The sequence below is a fragment of the Taudactylus pleione genome, unplaced genomic scaffold, assembly GCF_031769625.1.
Source record: "Taudactylus pleione unplaced genomic scaffold, aTauple2 ptg002536l, whole genome shotgun sequence".
NCBI classification, from domain to species: domain Eukaryota; kingdom Metazoa; phylum Chordata; class Amphibia; order Anura; family Myobatrachidae; genus Taudactylus; species Taudactylus pleione.
In genome coordinates, this window is record NW_028286918.1 from 59,748 (window position 1) to 79,062 (window position 19,315).

A 19,315-nucleotide genomic window follows, 5' to 3' on the forward strand; every position below is an offset into this window, starting at 1 on the left:
TCCACATACAATTTATTCATTTACCACCCCTGCAGTGTCTTTGATCAAGAGGTCATAAAATCTTGTGGGTGGCTGTATTTTATTGTACTGTATTGTATTGTATAGGGTGCAGTTATTCAACCTCACCTCCTGATGGTCAGATCTGCCTTATTCAGAGATGTACGCAAACCCAATGGTGTGAGATCTGTGCATGTGCAGATCTCGTTCTGAGAGATCGCTAGCAGTGCCCCCTAAGCCACAACATGAATGACAAGCTGCGGCAGTTTGGGGACTGGGTGGTCTTGAAAACAGATGTGTCGGCCCCGTTTTTGAGGCACGCCGTGGCCAGTGTCTGCGTCTTGCAACACAGGGTTACTCAGATGGCAGATGTTCCCACAGAGTGAGCCGATGCTGCACCCCTCGGATCTGCAATGCATACAGTAGGCGTCATTTTAAACTAGACGCCACCTGTGGCATAAGCATATTATTGCACAGCCGCTGCATGCAGAGTCGCAGTCTGTGCATTATCACCCATCTCTGATCAGGCCCAGAGTCTTCTGGATTTCCAAGTTGGCCACAGAACAGAGAAGATTGCTTTTTCTTATTTTTTTAAACAAGGGAATATTGTGATCATTACATGGTAGCCATAAATCACAAACAATACTTAAAGAGAAGTATACCATTTATATAATAATTGAAAATAAAAAAGTACAGGCATATACTATTGTATACCTCCTGTACCGTTCGTCATATACTGGTTCCCTAATTTCTTATATTCAGTTTTATACATGTACATACTATATGTGGTCAGCATCTTCCATTCAATGACCTCTAATGGAAGCGTTCCACTTTGTAGGATACTTACAGGTGTAGCAAAGTGTCCGTACAGGATGTGCTGTGATCTTGGCCCGGTGAATAGGTCATAAGGTCCTCTTTTACCCACAACGTGCTTCAAGGTTTCATCTATGGAGCATTTTAGGTTGTAGGTTCCTGGTCCCGGCACACATTCCTGAAATATGAGCAGTGCATTAGGAAAGCAATGACACACGGCCCCTCTCATCCCATAATCACTTACATTGCTGCTTGCTGAGCCACATTTAGTCGTTTCGCTGTCCATTATACCCTTGGAGCTGGCAGACTCTGAAGCCCTCTCTTCTATGAGTGTGTGGATTCCCTGCTTTGCCGTAAGTTCCAGGTCCTGGGGTACAATTCTGTGTGGAGGACAGAAACAGGAATCATGAACAAAATAGATCACATAGCAAACATTCATCTGCATGTGACATCATTCACACACTGCCAGGAAGGGGGTACAGAACTGATTCAGGTGTCTATTTATTAAGATGAGAAAAGTCCTTTCTCTGGTGTTTTCACCAAAGGGCTTTTCTGTGCTTTTATTACATTATTAACAGATTAGCACCAGTGAAATCAGTTTGTGAGGCTTACCCCCGCCCCTATAAATCTCTATGGAGATGGCAGCTTACTGTAATTTATTCAGATTGCGTTACACTGTACCCGACAACGGGGACATGCAAAAATGGAAATACTTTGCTTCGCCAGCGTCGGGTCAAGCTACCGTGTAAAACAGAGGGGGCGCTGCCAGGGCATGCTTATATTACTGTGACCGTTCGCCGGCAGCACTAGGCTGGGAATTGGTTAATCGGTCCCATAAATGCACAGTGTGTACCTAGAACTAGCCTACAGTTTGGCTGACCCACAATGTGTAGAGGATCATTGTGCATATTCCTAGAACTCCTCTATCACTGTTTAACATGCTCTACCTTTAATTCGTCCTTGAATCGCACATCTTTAGTGTTACACAGTCCTCGCACGCTGGCAGGTTTCTTTTCCATTAGCTCCAGAAATGACTTTATGTTGTATCGACCCGGCCCCATGTTTTGCTTCTAAAGTAATCAAGCATACAAACGTTTCAGAAAATTGATTCATGTTTCCCAGAGTGTAAATTACAGCTTCACCTCACCAGCAAACGGTTCCTCTCCCATGTTTCCTTGTACAGGACATGTGGCATCACAGTCAGCCGTTCTGTTTCTTCTGCTCTTTTCCATCCAGGCGTAGATGCAACTCACTCCAGAACGAAAGGATTATAGGGATTATAGGTTCCAGGCCCTAAACGTCTTGCCTGGATTAAATCACAGTCTTTTTACAGATACAATTTATGTCCAACATTCACATTCTTACTTAAAAATAAGAAAAAACGTGAAAAATGTTTTCTTTCTCAAGAAAAACATATAGAGAAAACCAGTCTTACCCTATAAAATACAGCCCTGCAATCAACAGAGGCTTAGGTAGATGAGGGACAGAGGGGGTAAGTGGTGTCCTGTGACCTCTAAAAGGACATTATTGTTATTCGGATGTAGCCTTGAACTGTACATCTTTCATAAACTTTCTTGAATCTAAAATCAACTTCATCAACTAGATCTTATTTAATAACATGGTGCAATGAGCATGAACTGTTTCAATCCACAGCAACCAACCAGATATCACTTTACAGGACTCTAGAGACACAAATTAATTTATGTAGTTGCCATTGGCTACTGCATGTTCCCCTCCTAATATTTTATGAAATATGTTCTTTAGAGTTTCTTAGCCAGTGGTGTATCATATATGTACTCACTGTCTCTGAAGTTGCCCTCTTGCAGTAAGGTACTTGTGTGTAGGAACCAGGTTTCTTAAATTCAGGATAAACCGCAGATACATCAAATCTATGGGATAAGATAGAAAATCTAAATGTAACTATTTATGTAAAAAAATGTATTTGTTGTTCACTCATTGGTTCGTGGCTAAAAAGTGTGTAAACATTAAAGAACAGTGGGGCCTGATTCACTACGGATAACTATTGCAATCGCGGCTGCGATTACGCACACAGGTGTGCTGAAACAATATGCTAATGAATGCTATCGCAATGCCGTCGCACAGCCAACATAAAGACGCCCACTACCGCTATGTCACATCCGTAATACCTTGCAGTGCTGTGTATACATCGGGAACATCGAGTAACATCGGCCCCTCACGCACAATTACAGCAGGTATGACCTTACTCATAAATTGCTCGTTGCACGCAGTGAGTACTCAAGCTGTGTATGCCGTCGCAGTGGACAATTTATGCACGTCCATGCAACGGCGTTCAAACGGACAGGCACGCCAACGTTTCTCCAGCCACTCCTCCATCACCACCCCCAAACACCCTCCTGTCCTTCAGTCTGTGATGGCTTTGTATCGATCGCAATGCTAACTCACGTACGCGCACTGCAATGCATACGAAGTACGTACCATCGGCCGATTTGCGATCCGTAATGAATCAGGCCCAGTGACCGCAAGCCATGACTGATTCTACATAAGTAACTAATTGCTTCCTGACCATATGATAGAGGTTCCCAAACTCCGCCATACAGTCCATGTTTTAAGGATATCCATGCTTGAGCACAGGTGATCTACCGTATATACTCGAGTATAAGCCGAGTTTTTCAGCACAAAAAATGTGCTGAAAAAGTACCCCCTCGGCTTATACCAGAGTCAAGTGTAGCGCTGACCGGACGGAGTTCGGTCAGCGCTACACACTGCCAAACACACAGCCGCCGGAGCCGGTTGCTGCGTGTTTGGTGTAATCAGCAGCGGCTGAGAGTCTGTATAAATCACCGGGACTCTTGGAAATGGTTGCACCAGTTGTTTAGCAGATTAGAACTTAGATGCTGATTAAGTACCGCCGTGTGTAAAGTGGAATCCAGTTCCGACTTATATATTAAAGTAGGGTCATATGTTAATTTTTCATATACTGCAGTGTCCAAAAGTTGATTATCTAATTCCTGTTTGTACTGGAGAATATTTTGAATATTCAGGATTGAGGATGTTCATGGACACCATTGTTAATACACCGCTATTTAAGGTAAGCTTCCTTATTTGTCACACTTTTGCACCCTGATGACAAGACCGCCCAGGTCTTGAAACGTTGGCGAATAAAGTCACTTTTCTTCATTTATAAAGACCGTGGAGTGCCGCCTGTAGCTGTTTTCTGACAGACATCGCATTTTTACATACATACACACACATATATATATATATATATATACACTGTACAAAAAAAATAGGCAGCACTCGGAGACTGGATAAGACTCGTGAAACCCTCAGCCGAGGGACTTTTAATCAATCATAGGTCGACGTTTCGGGGTCTTGCACCCCTTCTTCAGGACAGCAGAATAACACAATTCAAACAAACAGACATATTTATATCATAACTACTCACCACTAAACAGGCGCCATGCACACCTGAGCTCCGTCCAGCAGCCGCACTTCCGGTCGCGGCAAGTCCGCAAAAACCGGAAGTGACAATTAGATATCAGGTCTAAAAAATTTGAGAGGAGAGGGTATCCGGTGGAAGAATTGATTAAGGCTAGACAAAAAGCATTGTCTGAGTAGGGAAGAGTTATTGAGAATTGATCCTAAGGACAAAAAGCTAAATCAGCTACCATGGGTCCATGAATACGATGTTAAGAGCAAATATACCAACAAAAGAGCTAAGAAGTTATGGCCCATTATTACATCTGATCCAGAGCTAAAGTGTTTGCACAATACTAAACTATTACCTAGCTATACCAGAGGGAGAAATATCAAAGATCTGGTGGTTAAAACTGATGTGACAAATTTTTTAAAACCTATGCCTAAGCCCAATTTCTTGACACGTAAAGATGGATGTTTTAAGTGCCTAGGGTGCACGACGTGTTCATATCTTGAGACCGGGGATACCATACTCCATCCATACTCGGGGAAAAGATATAAAATTAAGTGGCCTTTGACATGTACCTCTAGATTCATCATCTATGTTATTATATGCCCATGTGGCCTATATTACATAGGCAAAACTGAATGCCAATTTAAAATCAGAATGGCTCAACATAGATCGGCAATTAGAACAGCTATCTCCACTAATGGTAGTGAACAACCGGTAGCACGCCACTTTGCGCATAACAAACACAGTATAGCGACCCTCAGATATAAGATTATTGACCATGTACCCTTGTCACTAAGGGGTGGTGATAGAGGAAGGAAACTCCTGCAATTGGAGACACAGTGGATCTGTAGATTGGATACTCTTTTTCCTCGAGGGTTAAATGACTCTTTGGGTCTTATTAATTTCTTATAAATTTGTGTAATTTTGGATGGCTTTATATGCCAATGTTGTGGATCTTCTATGACATGAATATGTTCATTAAGGATTGTATATGCATTTAAATTTGGTAGTAGTGGTGTTTTTTTGCCCACTAGATGGCTCCATTTCTCCATTATGTAGTATTGATTTTTTACTTGTCATATTGATGACAATAAGAGGCAATGTCATTAGTGGCAAAATGTTTTTTATAGTGTTACTAATGCATTTTTTATCTTTAGTTATATGTCCACGTTAGAATATGTGTATTTTATTTGAGTATTTATATGTATGTGTATTCACTTTACACTTTTTGTAAGTATCACTTTTTATACACAACAAAGTTTGTATAATCCTTTCTGTGCATGATATTTGTACGCAGATCTTATGTTTTTTACACAGTGTACATGTGCTGAGATATATACACTTTATGGATCTATTGCATTATGATAATGACTAAGTTTGTTCACGATCGCACTGTGTATGTTATTGCAGGTTGCCATGGCGCTGGGTCCCGCCCGGGTGACGTCACTTCCGGTTTTTGCGGACTTGCCGCGACCGGAAGTGCGGCTGCTGGACGGAGCTCAGGTGTGCATGGCGCCTGTTTAGTGGTGAGTAGTTATGATATAAATATGTCTGTTTGTTTGTATTGTGTTATTCTGCTGTCCTGAGGAAGGGGTGCAAGACTCCGAAAGGTCGACCTATGATTGATTAAAAGTCCCTCGGCTGAGGGTTTCACGAGTCTTATCCAGTCTCCGAGTGCTGCCTATTTTTTTGTACAGTGTGTATTGGGGGTGCTGTCCTCCTAATAAGGAAGGCACCGGAGCAAGGTGTGGGCTGTTTGTCCAAGTTACACTGCGTGAAGGAGTGCCGGAGTTGTTGCTTATATATATCTATACACACACACACACACGTATAATACGAGGGCAAATAGCACCCTGCCCTCCAGGAGGGCAAAAAGCGCCCTGCCCTCACAGCCTGCGGGTGCCGTCTTCACCCGCGGGACGCAGTGTCCCGCAGGGGGAGAAATGTGCGGTGACCCAGTCACCGCCGGAGAATAGACGCCGGGTAGCATCTATTCTCCCTCTCTGCAGCGCTTGGGGGCTGCCCGGCGTGTCCGTAAGTGCCGGGCACGCCCCCAAGTATGACGAAAAGGGGACGCGTCTTATACACACACCCCCTTTTTGGGCGCGCGCACAACGTTGCCCTCTCTAGCTCCGGCACCCTGCCTGCCGCCGGAGCTAGAGTGAACACTAGGACACTAATATATATATATATATATATATATATATATATATATACACCCACACAGGACACTATAGAATTATATATATTTCTGCTGGTGCCTACCTGGTGCTGCAGTACTGTACAATAATATTGGGCAGTTTGCTGCTGGGCGCTGGCAGCCTGGCTCAGTGCTGCATTACATCTGCTGCCTGGTCTGAAGTCTGAGGCTGACGGCGCAGGGGCTAGAGACAGAGCAAAGGCTCCGTCAGCCATTTTTTTTTTTTAACTCCATCAAGCATCCAGCTGCCTGATCGCATGGAGGGGGATCAGATATTGAAGGGCGGGCTGAGTGTGAACTGACCTGGCGTCCCGGCAGCCCAATCCACCCCCATCCACCCCCGGAATCAGTCCAGGAGGGGCGCAAACATAGCACCAGGACTCAGGGAACATTGAAGACTGGAGGCGGAGCAGCAGACTGGGCCGGCCAATGACATCGCCGGCACAGGACCCAGGCAGCTGCCGCAGCCTCTAGCATTGTGAGCCATATTCAAGTAGAGGTGTAGTTTTCACCTGTCCGACTGTTCGCTTCATTCGCCTGTTTCAGAGGCGAATTTATTCCATGCTCGTCCCCGCTTTTCGCCTAATTCAATTGCAAGACAGGCGAAAACGGAAATAGGCGACTGCGGAACAGGCGAAAAATACTGAAAGAATTGGGGAAATGAGTCTGTACCCCAGAAAAAGATATATTAACCTAGGGAATCAATATAAATGTGTACTAATAGCCCTAATAAGACTATTTTGGGTACTTAAGTTGTGTAAATTGCTTGCTATTAGCGTCTTTGTAAAAGTGGTGAAGAATGGCATAAAGCTGTATTTTTTGGTGAAATTAAGTAAACCAGTCAAATTTGGGGTGCTTGAAAAGGGTGCTAGCATGTTTTTATGTCTCTAAAGTGAACTTTTAAAAAACGTGAAAAATCCACCTGCTGCATGCACCTGCAATCCCAAAAACCCCTGACCCATACTTGGGGACCCCCAAGAAGTCTATTTCGATACTTTTAATGTTTATCCCCCCACTTTTTAAATTCTCACCCCAAAAATGACATGTCTTTTTTGGGGTGTTCTTAGGTTTTTGTTTCTGTTTTTTTTGCAGATTTGTCCTTTGGTGGGCTGTCCCAAGGGGTCAGAGTTTTTTCACCACGTTTACACCCCAAAATAAAGATTTTGCATTTCTTTTCACCAGCTATTGATTGGAGAATCATTTTTGGAGAATTGTTTCCACTTAGGCGAAATTGTCCTGGAATTGAATTTGGCGAATTTTTTTTTAGGCAAATTTTTCACAAAAAAACAGGTGAATATGGCTTTTCGCCTCTAATTGAATTCCCCTCTATGTGTGTCTGTTTAGTTTGTCTTCTCCGCGGTTGGGTGGGAGGGAGCGGGTGTAATGGGCGCCGCCACTGGGATTCACCGGGTCTCAGCCTGCAATAGTGGCTTCTAAGAGAGGGAAGGCAATGCCCTCTCTCCAAGACAGCCTCAGCGGGCCGCCCATCAGGTCCCGACGCTCTTAGGCAGCTGCCTAAAGCTGCCTAATGGAAGCGCCGGCCCTGGAAGTGTCAGCTTATAAAACCTGCCACTACGTAAATAAAGCCCCTATAGTGCGAAGTTAGAGATCAGCTGGAGACTATGGTGTATCCCTTCATGAGTGTTGGTGCAGTATTATATACATCAATTACCAGACCATATTTCAGTTTTTCGGTTATTCCAAAAAAATATATTTTTTAAAATGCTTTTTGTGCCCTGTTGTGTGACACCTGACAGGAAGATCTCAACAGAAGGACAGCACTAGAGCATTTCATGGTAAAAAAATATTTTTCTAAGTTGGTTTAATTTCACTTTATTTTTCTATAAACATTTAGTTCTAATTTTAAGTTGCATAACATATCTGCAACTGCACGTTTAAATGTATTAACATGGGTGGGAGCTTTCATACTGCTAATCCTGCCACTAGCTAAAATACACTATAGGATTTGACGGCAGATAGGAACCACTTGGCCCATCTAGTCTGCCCATTTTATTTTGGTAAAAGAACCGTATATGATGCTTTAGAAACATAGACTCTAGGGAAATAGTGCACATTTATCAACAACATAAAAAATTATATTTCCATTTAAAATTCGATTCGCTGTTTACCAAACATGAAACTGGCATTTCACCTAAAAATTTTCAAAGTGTCTTTTCAAGGTCATCAAGGCAAATTTACATCATTATTGGTAGAGTTCAGTATAAATGGACTTTGTCATTGTGTAATGTCAAAATGCCAAACTATTGGAACAGTGTGGAGGGTCAAAGAGCCTGATTCATTACGGATTGCACAGCGAAAATATGCTAATGTTTGCAATCTCAGTGCCATCGCAGCCTAAAATAAGGATGACCACTTCTCCTTACTCACATCCATAATACTTTGCAAATCTGCATAATCATCGGTAGCAACGAGTACCATCAGACCCTCACGCACACTTGCACAAGGTCAGAATTTGCTAACCTCATCGCACGCAGTGAGATCCCAAGCTGCATATGCCATCGAAGTGGCATTTATGCACGCCACTGTAATGGCGTTCAAATGCACTGGCATGTCTGAGTTTTGCCGACCACCCCCCCAATCACCACTCCCAAACACTCACTCTGTTATAGGCCTGTGTAGTCACTGCGATCGCAGTCCGATCGCAGTGACATTTGCGCACTGCAATGCAAACGCAACAATCGGCCGTCTTCGTGCATAATCGCAGTTGCGATCAGTAACGAATCAGGCCCAAAGTGCAAATAGGGGTGTGTTTACTTAATACAGAGTATTATCCTTTATTTCTTGCGCTGCTTATACATGAATGACTTACACCAATATTGTACCGTGTAAACCTTTTTTTTTATCAGGAGACATCTGGGCATTATAGAACAGTTCTCTACTTGAAAGCAACTTCTATTACTATAATTGATGCTGCTATTATTCTGGTGCCATTTCAATTATAATCTATGTGATTCCCACTGTTGTCACATTCTCATTATTGCATATATTTTGCCACATTTTGGACTCAATTACTAAACATTATTTGTCCATATTATCTATTGTAGGCATTATTATTCTTTATAAATGATTGTCTATCTCCCCTTTAAAATACCTTGGGCTCATTTCAGCCATCTACTTAACGCAGGGGTGTATCTAGGGGTCCGAGCACCCCTGGCAAAGTAAAGGACCTGCGCCCCCCCTCCCGCTCCCCTCCTTTTTATAGGAATAATTATACTTTCTAATTATAACTTAAATATTTGCAAATAAAAACAAAATTAATCAGTTTTAAAAGAACTAAAAAACTCTTTATGAAGCTATCTGGGGCTGCTATGAATAACAGGCACACAGGAAATTAACTACTGCACAAACTTCTTACCCAGTTACCCTCCTGCTCATCCCCCTTACTACACTATGGGTGGTATTCAATTGTTATAGTGCTCCCAATCTCCCGTCTAAAGTGACAGGAGATCGCAGGGCGCTTTTCAATTGTTGCAGTTTTTCGCGCTGATCGTGCCCAAAGTGTTCAGGTTTAGCCGTGTAAAGCAGCTTCCCCCGACCAAAGTGCTGGGCGCGACCGCGAAAAGTGATGTTTGGGTGCCCAAACAGGTCACTTTTCGCACATTTCAGCTCGCAACCCGCTGGGGCTGCGAGGGGCGTAACAATTGAATACCGCCCTATAAGGACAAAGCTATCAGGGGCTACCCACTCCACTTACTTGGGTTGCAGATTGCTGGCAGGTCTCTGGTGGGCTGGAAGACTGCTGGGCCCTGTCACTGGTAAGCGGGCTGCTGGGCTCCCTGGCTGGTGCTGGCTGCTGGGCTCCCTGGCTGGCAGGTTGCTTGTCTAACCAGATGCAGCATGCAGACTCAGCATAGGGAAGTAGAATCCATGTGCAGGTGGAACGCATAATTCCTTTCTACTTCCCTTCCTGTGTACACACAGCACAAGTCCACTCACCACTATACAGGCAATCATTTGTCCAGTAGCCTGTCATTTAAAGTTTGTCCCACCCCCACCATTGGACCTTATCCAATCAGCGTGGGGTGTAGTGGACGGGTGACAGAGAGGACAGAGACAGAGACAACTTCAAGTACTGTATGTAATTTATGTGTTTAACACTTTGCTGCCAGCCAATTTTATGCGTTGGGGAGGAGGATTTGTGCTATAGAAGCTGCTGCCTGTGACTAAGAGCAGACGCTGCCTCTTGCCTGTCTGCTCTAAATCAGTGATCCCCGCAGCAGCAGTACACACACGATACACAGAGCAGTCAGGGAGGAGGGAGGACGGGCTTAGGCTGCTCAGCTCCAGGACAGCGTGTCCTGTCATGCTGCAGCTACATTGTTTCACATACATGATAGAAGAACTAACCAGCCAGCTGCTGTGTGTGTGTGATAGCGCTGGATGTAGATACGCCCCTGACTTAACGATACATTAAAGAAAGTTAGGCTGTAACATTATAGACCTTCTCATACACCAAGGTGTGCTGTTATGTCTCTGTTTGCTTTAGTTTCCCACTGTCCCAAAAGCATTATATTCCCGCAGCCTGTGCGTCCTGGGCTGGACATTTGTACCTGGCCTCCTGGCTGCCGAAGGGAGCTCCACTAAACTTCTTCTTCTCCGCCATACCTGCGCCTGGTCACCATAACAACGGAGACGCCTGTCTCCTTCCCTGCTACTACCGCATCACGTGATGACACTCACTAGCCAATCAGAGCACTGGCACAGTGGTGTGACGTCAGATGCCATGCAGCGTCCTGTGTGTGTTAGCGCCTGTCTCCTCATAACCTGCAGATGATGTCTCCTCCTGCCCTGGCTAGTGGCTACCTGTCAGTGCATTTTACTGTGATTGCTCTACAGAGAATATGAACTGCTTTATGTACCTTCCCACAAATACTGAGCCGGCCCTAGGCATACTAAGCAAATGCCTAGGGCGACTGAAACGCCTTGGGGCGGGGAGGCATTCCAGGGCTCTGATGCTGCCCCCACACCCTTCGCGACGCTGCCTCACCCCCTCCCCTCCCGTTGCAGCTCCGATCGGGCACTACAGTACGGTAGTCAGCCAGTCAGGTGACTGACTGTGAGCCAGGTCAGAAGAATGAGCGTCTGCATAGAAGCTCATTCTGGCTATTGGCTGCAGTAGGAGAGAAGATGGCCGCGGAGGGTATGCTGCGCATGCCCAGTCACGGCCACTCTTCCCATGTGCCTTTGCGGAGCAGAGCCATGTGTGACCTCACGGCTCTGCTCCCAGACTAACCGCCGGCGCTCCACCCGCATTGCCCAGCGCCCAGCCCTTGCCCAGCAGCATTACCTGCATCAAAAAGTAAGTGTAACCTGCGTAGGCAGGCAATGTTGGCAGAGAGGGGGGCTGAGCTGTCATATATATATATATATATATATATATATCCCCCAAAAAAACAACAATGTCATAGATATGTGTGTGTGTATTTATATCTATCTATATATAGATAGATATACATACACACACACAAACATATCTATGATATCTTTGTTTTTTTGGGGATATATATAGATATATATCTATAGATATTTATAATCTATATATATGTTGACAATGGATCAGCGGCACTCAGGAGTCTTTAAAAGTTAGTGAAGAAAAGGTGTCTTTATTTCGACGTTTCGGGGGTTAAGTGACCCCGTCTTTAGGAACCTGTGTGTGTTCCTGAAGACGGGGTCACTTGACCCCGAAACGTCGAAATAAAGACACCTTTTCTTCACTAACTTTTAAAGACTCCTGAGTGCCGCTGATCCATTGTCGACTTCATTGAGGGGAGTGATCTCTACCCTCTGAGGGCACCTGGAGCAAGGTATATACCCTGACTAGGGTTTGCAGAGTGCCGGGCCATTTGCATATTATATATATATATATCTATATATATATATATATATATAATGTATCTCAAATAGATATATCTCAAATAGATATATATATATATATATATAGATAGAGATCTCTCTCTCATCTATCTCAAATGAAGTAATTGCAGCACTCTGTGGACTTCAAGGAAATAACCACGGCACAAGGCATAGGGCCGTATTCAATCACCCGATTTTTCGGCGATATTATCGCCATCATGTAAAAATGGAGAAAACTTTCCTTCATTTTTAAAAAGGTGGAAAATGGGCAAAATCCCTATTTTTGTGTAAAAATGTGGGGATTTCTTACAGAGCCCTTTGGACAGCCCCCCCAATGATACTTTGGCAAAACATTTTTACATAAATTGCGTGCTTTGGCGAAAAATGACAGCTGAAATTTATTTATTTTTTGTGAAAAATGCATTTAATGTATTGGGACTGGTATTTTGAAGGGACATAAAGATGCGCCAAGTGTTTTAAACATCGTACGTTGCCGGCACAGGTGGTTTTTTAGTGGTTTTAAAGAACCACCTGCGCCAGCCACGTGCGATGTTTAAAACACTTGGCGCAGCCTTATGGCCCTCCGAAATACCAGACCCGATACGTTAAACACATTTTTTACGGGGAAAAAAAATTTAGACTGAAATTTCAGCGCCTGATTTTTGACAAAGTACGCAATTTACGAAATATGTTTTCGCTAAATTATCATTAGGGGGGCTGTCCAAAGGGTTCTGTAAGAAATCCCCACATTTTTACCCCAAAATAGGGATTTTGTAAATTTTTTCGCCTGCCCTAGGCTGGAGAAAAGGTTTCTCCAGTTTTTAGGTGAAAAATGTCAGTTTTTCGCAGTTTTTCACAAATCGGCCGATTCGCAAACGAAGGCGAAAATGGCCGATTTCGCCTCTGATTGAATACGGCGCTTAATGTTCGTAAAATTATGCATTGTGCTGTGGTCATTTCCTTGAAGTTCATGGAGTGCTGCGCTTCTCTGCGTTTGGGGTCAGCTTTGGTCTCTGGATGTGCACCCTTGCCGTTTATATTTTGTGGCGCCGACCTCTGTCCGTATAGTATATACATACATACATACATACATACAATACTGCGCACCGGCACTCCCACTATCCGTGTCATAGGGCAAGAAGCCCAATACTTGCTCTGGTGCCCTCCAAGGAGGACAGCACCCCCAAAATGTAATAGTAACAAAAGTCAGGCGGCACTCAGAGTCTCAGTAAATCCAATACCCTCACCAGAGGGATTTAATGGTCAATGGTCGACGTTTCGAGGTGATCCACCCCTTCCTCAGGACAACATAACAAAGTGAAACACATACAACAAGGCATATAAACACATAAAACAATATGCACTTACCCCACTGTACAACCATGCAACCATGGATTTACTGAGACTCTGAGTGCCACCTGACTTTTGTTACTAATATATATATATATATATATATTGTATATGTATATATGTAAATGTGTGTATATATAAAAGATAGCGAGAGCTATAATGACAAACAGCGGTAATCTTTGATTATAACTGTTTTCTCTAGAAAAGATGGCATAACCCCTTTAGCAAGCGCTAAAGGGGTTATACTTCATTGATAAATAGGGGCCTTAGATTGGTGGTGGGATTATTTGATAGGGACACCAGTCAAAATTTTGCCTAGGGCACCAAATTGGCTAGGGCCAGCTCTATTGTGCAGCCTTAGAAAGTTTACCTTATGTACATATGCTTAGTCTGGGAGCCTCTGTCTGGTCTTTCCTACTGTTAGAATTGCTAGATTACATATGACAGAGCTAACAGCATCTGACATCTCCTGAGACAGATCTCCCTTGCAGCAGCAATGTCTGTAATAAATCCCTGCTGACAAAAAGTGCTAAAACTCATGGGATAGATGCCTAGTATCGTGTAGAAAGCCCTCTAGACTGGTGAAGTGCAGCAACTCGACATGACATCGATTTCACAAGTGGACGGAAGACTTCTGGAGAGATGTGACCCATGCTGTCTGGATAGCTTCCCACAACTCCCTGATATTTGTAGATGCAGGAATGAACCTCTCCACCACGTCCCATAAATGCTAGATTTGATTTCATGTTGGGAGAACATGGTGGCCACACCATTAATCAAATCTCTCCAGAATGCTCCTCGAACCAATACTAGACGACTTGGGACCGATGACACGGTGCATTATCCTGCTGGAATATTCCATCATTGTGGGGGTGCATGAAATCCATGAAGGGCTGCAGATGGTCATAAAGCTATGCAACGTAGAGGTTAACGGTCAGTGACATTTTCAGGTGGCCCCAACCCATGCTAGATGAACACACCCCACATCATTATGAAACCACCACCAACCTAGACGGTACCTTGTTGACAACTGGGGTCCATGGCCTCATGTTGTTTGCGCCATATCTGAACCCTACTATCAGCCCGAAACAACTGGAACCGTGACTCACCGGACCACGCCACATGTTGCCAGTACTCCAGTGTCAAATTAGCTACAGTCAGGTGGATAAATATTGGGACATTGACAGAATTTTCATATTTTGGCCTCTATTCACCACCACAATGGCTTTGAAATGAAACAAACAAGATGTGCTTTAACTGCAGACTTTCAGATTTAATTTGAGGGTAATTACATCCAAATCATGTGAACGGTGTAGGCATTACAACGGTTTCTATATGTGCCTCCCACTTTTTAAGGGGCCAAAAGTAATGGGACTAGCAACTCAAAAGCTATTTCATAGACAGGTGTGGGCTATTCCCTCATTATTTCATTATCAATTAAGGTCTGGAGTTGATTCTAGATGTGACACTTGCATTTGGAATCAGTTGCTGTGGACTCTCAATATGAGATCCAAAGAGCTGTCACTATCAGTGAAGCAAGCCATCATTAGGCTGAAAAATCAAAACAAACCCATCAGAGAGATAGCAAAAACATTAGGTGTGGCCAAATCAACTGTTTAGAACATTCTTAAAAAGAAAGAACGCACCGGAGAGCTCAGCAACACCAAAAGACCCGGAAGACCACGGAAAACAACTGTGGTGGATGACAAAATAATTATTTCCCTGGTGAAGAAAAACCCCTTCACAACAGTTAGCCAAATCAAGAACACTCTCCAGGAGGTAGGTGTATATGTGTCAAAGTCAACAATCAAGAAAAGACTTCACAAGTGTGAATATAGAGGGTTCACCACAAGATGTAAACCATTGGTGAGCCACAAAAACAGGAAGACCAGATTAGAGTTTGCCAAACAACATCTAAAAAAGCCATTACAGTTCTGGAACAACATCCTATGGACAGATGAGACAAAGATCAACTTGTACCAGAGTGATGGGAAGAGAAGAGTATGGAGAAGGAAAGGAACTGCTCATGATCCAAAACATACCACCTCATCAGTGAAGCATGGTGGTGGTAGTGTCATGGCGTGGGCATGTATGGCTGCCAATGGAACTGGTTCCCTTGTATTTATTGATGATGTGACTGCTGCCAAAAGCAGCAGAATGAATTCTGAAGTGTTTCGGGCATTATTATATGCTCATATTCAGTCAAATGCTTCAGAACTCATTGGACGTCTCTTCACAGTGCAGATGGACAATGACCCGAAGCATACTGCAAAAGCAACCAAAGAGTTTTTTAAGGCTAAAAAGTGGAATGTTATGCAATGGCCAAGTCAATCCCCTGACCTGAATCCGATTGAGCATGCATTTCACTTGATGAAGACAAAACTGAAGGTAAAATGCCCCAAGAACAAGCAGGAACTGAAGACATTTGCAGTAGAGGCCTGACAGACCATCACCAGGGATGAAACCCATCGTCTGGTGATGTCTATGCGTTCCAGACTTCAGGCAGTAATTGCCTGCAAAGGATTTGCAACAAAGTATTAAAAGTGAAAGTTAGATTTAGGATTGTTTAGTTTGTCCCATTACTTTTGTCCCCTTAAAAAGTGGGAGGCACATATAGAACCGTTGTAATTCCTACACCATTCACCTGATTTGGATGTAATTACCCTCAAATTAAATCTGAAAGTCTGCAGTTAAAGCACATCTTGTTTGTTTCATTTCAAAGCCATTGTGGTGGTGAATAGAGGCCAAAATATGAAAATTCTGTCAATGTCCCAATATTTATTCACCTGACTGTACGTCAAGAGCCCAGGTGAGGCGCTGTGTCTGGTGTCGTAGTGTTAATGGGCACTCTGGTGGGTCTTTTGCTGCCATATCTCACAGATGCTAAAGATCGCTGCATTGACCTTCTGCATTTGCGTGTCTTCTGCCAGGGGTGGATTGGCTGTTGGAGTCAGCAGGAAGATTCCCGGTGAGCCGAGGCAGCCTGCAGTGGGGCCGGACCACATTAAATTACACACGGCAGGCTAAAGTGTGAGGCCAGGCATATATTACAGTCTGCAGTCATCCTGCGGGGCTGAGGGGCGGGCTGACAAATGAGGTGGGCGGAGCTAAGTGGGCCGGAAAGTGCTCTACAAAGCTCCGTACACACGGACCGATCAGCCAGCGATAACGATATCGCTGGCTGATCGTCCTGGTGTACTGGATGATCGATATCGATCATCCAGCACACCAATGACTATAGCGAGGTCCCTATAGTAACCTGCTCGATATCGAGCAGGTTGGCCAGCATGCATGGCCGATGGACGGTATCGCTATCGTCCATACGTGCCCGCACATCGCTGATCGTTGGTAGGCAAAAAATGATCGATAACGATATGAACGATATCGTTATTGTTCAAATCGTTCATTTAAATTGCTGCGCGTATACGCAGCATACGTCAGCCGGTTGTGCTGGGAGGCCACGCTGACAGATGAGCTGGGCGGCAGATGGAGCTGAGGGGTATAAAGGAAGGGTAGTGGATAGATCCCTTTCATTATTTGTACCCTGACATTAGTTACTGTCCAATGTCATTCCTTACTGCACTCAATCCACGTCACTTCCATAGTGTTCACTCTAGCTCCGGCGTGACGCAGGGCCGGAGCGAGAAGGGGGCGTGGTCATCAAAAAGGGGGCGTGTCTATAAGACGCGTCCCCTTTTCGTCACTCTTGGGGGCGTGCCCGGCACTTACGGACACGCCGGGCAGCCCCCAAGCCCTGCAGACAGAGAGAATAGATGCTGGGCGCATACGCCCGGCGTCTATTCTCCGGCGGTGACCGGGTCACCGCAAATTTCTTCACCCGCGGGACACTGCGACCCGCGGGTGAAGACGGCTCCGGCAGGCTGTTAGGGCAGGGCGCTTTTTGCCCTCCTTCTGGAGGGCAGGGCGCTTTTTGCCTTCCAGAAGGAGGGCAGGGCGCCGCGCCCCGCTAAAACAGCCTAGCGGGAACGCTACTTCCAAGTACATATATTGAAGGGGATCTAAACACTCCCATAAAGGAAAGTAAAGGAAGCGCCAGGGCACAGATCTGACAGATGGGCTGCTGGTGCTGATGATCGCAGCTGCAGCCTGCCTCTCGCTCACAGCCACATGTCTCTGTCTGTGAGTCAGAAGCCGCTTGGGCTGGGATCGTTAGCACCAGTGGCCCCTCAGTTTTGATCATTAGACCCAGCCAGATTTTAGATGGGGGCATTGGTGGTGTGTGCTCTCCTCCCCCACTCTTGCAGGGGACTTTAGTCTCACTGTCCGGCTGAGTTTCACTTTCCTCTCCCGACTACTCTGCATGATGCCCCACCCCAAGGTCCCCCACAGCTCCTCCTTTCTCCTCCGCCCCCTGCTTCCCCTCGCTGGGCTAAATAGAGGCACTCAGACGTTCCTCACCTGTGCCTCTCCACCTACCCACCCCACGTGTTCCCCTAAACCGCCACCAATGTGTGCCTCTGCCACCGTTATATGCTGTGCCTCTGCCCCTCCCCTTACAGGTATGCCTCATTCCTGTTTCCCATCCTTTGCCACATTTTCCTTCTGTCCTCCTCTATCTGTGCCTCTGATACTTCCCCCTGCTATGTCTCTGCCCCCTTTGTCATCTGTACCTCTGCAACCATCTCCATTTGTCCCTATGCTTCTTTCCCCATCTAGTACCTCTGCTACCTCATCATGTGTGCATATTCCACCTCCCCATGGCTGGTGTCTGCCATCAGAAGTGGTGCAGACCATAGAAATACAGATGTGTACAGCACCACTTCATTCATCTAAAGGATGGCAGCTAAGCACAATGTTATGTTAATAATAATTTTATATTTCTATTTTATGTATTTTATTATTATTATTATTATTATTATTATTATTATTATTTTATGACCGGACAGGAAAATTAAAGGAAAGGATGGCGGTCCACAGATCAGCCATCCGGGCAGCACTGGTGTTAGTGAACAACCGGTGGCAAGCCACTTTTCTAGAATATAATCATCCCCTTACATCGCTAAAATACAGAATGATAGACCACATCCCTCCACTTAAACATAGGGGTGATCTGGGCAAGATGCTGCTTAGACGGGAGGCACAGTGAATTTTAAACTCGATGTTGTCGCTCCTTGGGGCCTAAATGTAAGATATGTTTTCTGTGACAGTTAGACTGGCTTGGACGGCTGGGTTGCAGACCAGAGAGAGGTGCCTATGGATGCAGTCTCCTGGTTCGGTCCCCATACATACTTCTGGCCAATATGTTTCTTCTGGGACTATTCCCTCATTGACATCAATGATAGTGACATGAATATGTGTTGCTTTCCTCATATGGTGTATACTACATACTATACTTTTTGATATTATATTTTTCTTTATGGCTGCTCTATCCTATTGACAGGACCCCCGGCAGGAGGCTGAGCATGGTGAAGGGGAGCACATATAAATGGTGAATACACACTTATTCTTTATTTCTGATGAAAATGTTGGTTTAAACATTGAAACGTTGACATACCAAAGGCTGCTGTTTTATTCTTTTGAGAAACCCTGAGTGCCGCAGTCAATACCTGCATACATCCTCATGTTGGAGACATGACATAATGAGAGCAGCGGGGTGAAGTATAGAATTAGAGAGAGTGCCGGTATGCACTGAAAAAAAACAGCACTTC

General features: G+C 44.6%; 1 long non-coding RNA gene across 2 annotated transcripts; it reads right to left on the reverse strand.

Moving 5' to 3' along the window:
* Positions 1-1,144: 1,144 nt before the first annotated feature.
* On the reverse strand, positions 1,145-2,695 carry LOC148431271 (uncharacterized). Of its 2 annotated transcripts, XR_015877230.1 has the most exons (4): positions 2,612-2,695; positions 1,958-2,116; positions 1,758-1,880; positions 1,145-1,190 (listed from the first exon to the last, which is right to left on the reverse strand). It is a non-coding gene; the product is annotated as an uncharacterized LOC148431271 (long non-coding RNA). The 2 variants fall into 2 exon arrangements; XR_015877229.1 differs by lacking the exon at positions 2,612-2,695 and having other exon boundaries at positions 1,958-2,334.
* Between the last annotated feature and the right edge of the window lie 16,620 nt (positions 2,696-19,315).